This window comes from Lynx canadensis, chromosome A3 (assembly GCF_007474595.2).
Source record: "Lynx canadensis isolate LIC74 chromosome A3, mLynCan4.pri.v2, whole genome shotgun sequence".
Taxonomy (NCBI): domain Eukaryota; kingdom Metazoa; phylum Chordata; class Mammalia; order Carnivora; family Felidae; genus Lynx; species Lynx canadensis.
The window spans coordinates 78690325-78695850 of NC_044305.1; the positions used below are offsets into that span (position 1 = coordinate 78690325).

At 37.3% G+C, this 5526-nt stretch overlaps 1 non-coding gene across 1 annotated transcript; it reads left to right on the forward strand.

Moving 5' to 3' along the window:
• Positions 1–1398: 1398 nt before the first annotated feature.
• LOC115511413 lies at positions 1399–1503 on the forward strand. The gene has a single exon (XR_003968056.1). It is a non-coding gene; the product is annotated as a U6 spliceosomal RNA (small nuclear RNA).
• The last annotated feature ends 4023 nt before the right edge of the window (positions 1504–5526 follow it).

Here is a 5526-nt window from a genome sequence, read left to right on the forward strand (position 1 = left end):
TTACATTGCATCTTTATAAGTTAATAGATATTTCATGTTGAGATACCTTGAAACTGTACCAATATCTAATTCCTCATCTCATTTTTATCTACTGGTATTAGAATCCATTGATGATTCTCTCTTGAATTAATTATTACCATGATAATTGTCAAACGGGTTTTTTTCTAATTCTGTTCTACTATAAAAAAAAAAAAAGCTCTCTCTTCTCTCCATACTTTATTCATTTGCTTATATCATGAATTCTATTTAATTCAGTAAGTTACAATGTGTAAGTATTATTATAATGTTATAATTATCTCAGATTTGGCCAGTGAGAACCCCTGCAAGCCATATCGTGTATCTTCTTGACATGTTCCCATCATGTTTTGGGTTTGGTTTTGGTTGTTTTTTTTTTTTTTTTTTTTTTGAGGACTTCCATATTTCCTGGCATAAGATGTTCTAAGCTCAACTTGTATTTTCCTTATTTCCCTCTGGAATCAGCTATTTATTCAAGGAACACTGGTTCCTTTTGATAGAGAGTAGTATCTAGAAACCAACATCAGGTTCTAGATGTGCTCATTTCTATTAGGATGTTTCTGCTTCTGGGCTCACTCTGTGGACAGAGCTAGGAAGTATAAGTATATACCTTTACTTCTATATTTATCTGTATCACTATCCACCTATATTGTAAACTATTAATTCATATTGATAATTCCAAATCCAGTTCAATACTACTGGATTCATTCTAACTTTCTCTTTTTTTTGTTTTTGTATCTTCCTTCTCAGTCAGTGAGAAATCTGGCCGCTGTTATCTGAAATATATTTACTTACTTGTTCAATTCCCTGTATGAGCCTGTCTCCTGACCCCAACAGGTTGTCCCTGCCACCCTTACCAGTGCTGTCCTGGGCTGCCATTACTTGCTGCCCTGCTCCAATACCATCTTTATATGGATCACCATTACATTCTTATGAAATCAATTGATTCTGAAAGTAATAACACAGAACATTTTTTTTAACCAACAGACACCAAGAAATTACTCAAGGTTATTTAACTTTTTAAAAAATGTCTATTTATTTTTGAAAGTGAGAAAGTAGGCACATGCATGTGGGGGAGTGGGCTCTGAGCTGACAGCAGAGAGTCTGATGGGGGGCTCAAATTCACAAACCATTAGACAATGACCTGGGCCAAAGCTGGACGCTTACCTGACTGAGCCATCCAGGTGCCCCTATTTAACTTTCTAATGTATGAATGGAGATATTTTAAAAAATGTATCCCGTCTAGAAACATAATTTGCTTTAAAAATCAATTTAAAATATCTCGAATATGCAATAATAGATGTAAATAATAAAAACATGTCATGCAAAAAAAAAAACCAAAAAACAAAAGCCTCAGATACACAAGAGGTCTTTGCATATTGTGCTTGCTTTGGCAGTGCCTATATTAAAATTGGAACTATACAGAGAAGATTAGCATGACCCCTGTGCAAGGATGACACACTTTATGATGCAGTCCCTATTTTTTTTTTGTTCTGTATATTTTACCACAATTTTATTTAATTTTATTTATTTTTTAAAAACATTTATTTGTTTTTGGGGCACCTGGGTGGCTCATTCGGTTGGGCATCTGACTTCGGCTCAGGCCATGATCTCACAGTTTGTGGGTTTGAGACCCGCGTTTAATTAATAAACATTTAATGTTTAATTATTTAATAAACATTTAATGTTTAATTAATAAACATTAATTTATTTCTGAGAGAGAGAGAGTGCAGGGGAGGGGCAGGAAGAGAGGGGGACAGAGGATCCGAAGCAGGCTCTGTGCCAACAGCAGACAGCTCAATATGGGGCTTGAACTCATGACGCATGAGATCACAACCCAAGCCGAAGTCTGATGCTTAACCGACTGAGCCACCGGGTGCCCCATTTTATTTTTTTAAGATTTCATTTTTAAGTAATCTCTACACTCAACATGGGGCTTGATCCTACAACCCCAAGATCAAGAGTCACATGCTTCACCAACTGAGCCAGCCACTTGGCTGGGGTTGTAAGTTTGAGTCCCACATTGAGTGTAGAGATTACTTAAAAAGAAATTTTAAAAAAATAGTAAAATAGAGCATTTACTGTATCATTTCATTTACATGAAATTCTAGAATAGGCAAGACCATAATGACAACAGATCAATGGTTGCCTGGGGCTAAGGATAGGGGAAGGGAGATTAACTACAAAAGGGCATGAAGGAACTATGATAGAAATGTTTTGTTTGTTTGTTTGTTTGTTTGTTTGTTTTATTTAAATGTTTATTTATTTATATTGAGAGAGATATAGAGCACAAGCAGGGGAGGGGCAGAGAGAGGGGGAGAGAGAGAGAGAGAGAGAGAGAGAGAGAGAGAGAGAGAGAGAATCCCAAGCAGACTCCTCGCTGTCTGCACAGAGCCCAGTGCAGGGCTCGAATTCAGGAACCATGAAATCTTGACCTGAGCCAAAATCTGGAGTTGGATGCTCAACAGACTGAGCCACCCAGATGCCCTGATAGAAATGTTTTATAACTTGATTGTAGTATAAAATTATCAAAACATATATAACTATATACTTAAAATGGGTGCATTTTATTATATATAAATTATATCCCAACAAAATAGATTTTAAAAAATACTGAAATTATAGAATTCTAAAGAGCTAGAAAGGGTCTTGAAGATTCTCTTGTTTTTTCAGATGGTAAAATTGAGGCCTAGAGAGGCTAAAGTCATCATACCAATTAGTTGGTTGCAGAGTTAGGATATACTCAAATTTCCAAACTTCCAACCAGGTCTGTGTCCTTCTATTCCAGTCTCTTCCTTCTTGACATACCAGGGTGTCCCACCAGAAAAGTCTCTGCTAAAGATAAAATTTGTATTTTTCCTTTCTTTCACAGCACAGGCTAGGATAGAGATTGGCAGAAAGAAGCCTTATTTGGAAGGGTAAGGATTCTGCATGTCCTGGGAGAAAGACATAGCAAGACTTTCTCTGTCTTGATATAAACAAAACAAAACAAAATAAAACAAAACAGTCCCTTTTTTGGGGGGGGGGAATTGGTCCTCATCAGAGAGAAATGAAGAAATGGGGTTCTGGAACCTTGATACGGTGTTATTATCCTGACCCAATACCCCCCCCAACCCCCCCACTGCCAGGGCTGTGTGTGATCTGCTGTAGCTGATTGCTACAAGTGGGTCCTAGGGGGTCAAATATGGAACATCCTTGGCAAGCTTAGCTTGTCATCCCTGGAAGAGCTTTACCTCTCAGCAGGGATATAGGCAAGCAAGAGCATCAACCACAAGCAGTGGGCAAGCATTGTCTTTTGGATTGAGTGGGACCAGTCTCCAAAATTTATGATATGAGTTAATGAGAAACTATGGCATTAACCAATAATCAGACTCCAATTAAGAAGAGAACAGAGCCCACTATTGACTGAATAAGTTATCCCTTGGGGTATCTGGACAATGTTTGGGGGATTTTTCCACAGTGAGACATAATGGGCTTTCTGCTAAAAGCACTTATGAGTAATTAACCAATTGTTTGCAAAAAATAAAAGCATTGTGAATATATTTGTATTTGAGTTTATGGATTAGGTGATACTAATTTTATTGAAAATGTTTATTCATTTATTCAGTAACATTTATTAAGCATATCCTCCATGCTGGACACTGTGCTAAGAGCTGGTGATAGTAACCATGCTCCTACTGAGTTTAGGGGGTATAGATAAGGTGCATCACAGAATAAACTGCAATCCGAGGGTGAGCATGGGGTCCAATAGGAATTCAGAGAAGAAACTTCTTATGTATACTTTGGATAGTGGAAAGAGAGGTCAGGAAAAGACTCTCCAAAGAAGGTAACATTTTAGGCTGAGAGCTGAAGTAGGAGCTCTTCACACAGCTGGGGTGTGACAATGTTCCAGGAAGGAGGGACAGCATAAACAAAGCCCTGGAGATAAGAGGAGGGCGGCTCTTTCTGGAAAAGACGAGTGCAATAGTTTAATGTGCTTGGAATAGAGTGGGAGTAGCAGGAAAAGACATGGGTTGAAGCTCTGGAGACAGAGCCATGATCCTAAGGGCAATGATGAGCCACTGAAGGATGATAAATGGAACAGAGCCATGATGAGAATTTTGAGAATATTTTGTCTGGTTACAGTGTAAAGAATGGACTGAAGAGTAACATGATTTGCAGGGAAACCATTAAGACACTGAGAATGATGGAGAAAAATAGATTTGAGTTAGGAGATACAACCTTGCAGGAGTTTATTGACTGGATTTAGAGGATAAGGAAGAGAGAAAAGTAGAGCATGATGCATATTATTTCTGATAGATATGAGTGATTCTAACATCATTGTGTATATGTGTGGAGAAAAATATTCAAGGCAAGCCTTGCTATCCAAACTCAGGAACAAGGAACTCAAGTAAATTTTTTTTATCATTTCTTTGCTATCCAAATTCCTGGTTTGGCTAGTTGAAACTCAGGAACAAAAAGATTTAGATAAGTTTTTTTTTTTTTTTTTTAATTTCCTACCTAAATCTAGGATCTGAAACTCAGGATTCAGATAGTAGGAATATTTGTAGTGTATTTGTTTTTCATTTTTTATTTTATTATTAAATTTTTTTTAATGTTTATTTTTGAGAATGAGAGGGAGACAGAGTAGTAGCAGGGGAGGGCAGAGAGAGAGAGGGAGACACAGAATGTGAAGCAGCCTCCAGGCTCTGAGCTGTCAGCACAGAGCCTGACACAGGGCTCAAACTCATGGACCATGAAATCATGATCTGAGCCGAAGTTGGACGCTTAACTGACTGAGCCACCAAGGCACCCTGTTTCATTTCTGTTTGTATTTTTTAATTCCTTCTTTTAAATTTTATTTTATATATTTTTTATTTTAGAGAGGGAGAGACGAGCAGAGGGAGAGAATCGTTTTTTTTATTTAATTTTTAATTTTTAAATTTTATCTAAATCCAAGTTGGTTAACATATAGTGTAATAATGATTTCAGGAGTAGAATTTACTGATTCCTCACTTACATATAACACCCAGTACTCATCCCAACAAGTGCCCTCCTTAATGCCCATCACCCACTTAGCCCATTCACCCACTCACCTCCCCTCCAGCAACCCTCAGTTTGTTCTCTGTATTTAAGAGTCTCTGATAATTTGCCTCTCTCTCTTTTATCATATTTTTCCTTCCCTTCCCCTGTGTTCATCTGTTTTGTTTCTTAAATTCTACATATGAGTGAAATCATATCATATTTATCTTTCTCTGACTTATTTCACTCTAGTTCCATCCACGTTGTTGCAAATGGCAAGATTTCATTCGTTTTGATTACCAAGTAATATTCCATTGTGTGTGTGTGTGTGTGTGTGTGTGTGTGTGTGTGTGTGTGTGTACCACCACATCTTCTTTTTTTTTTTTATTTATTTATTTTTATTTTTTTTATATATATGAAATTTATTGACAAATTGGTTTCCATACAACACCCAGTGCTCATCCCAAAAGGTGCCCTCCTCAATACCCATCACCCACCCTCCCCTCCCTC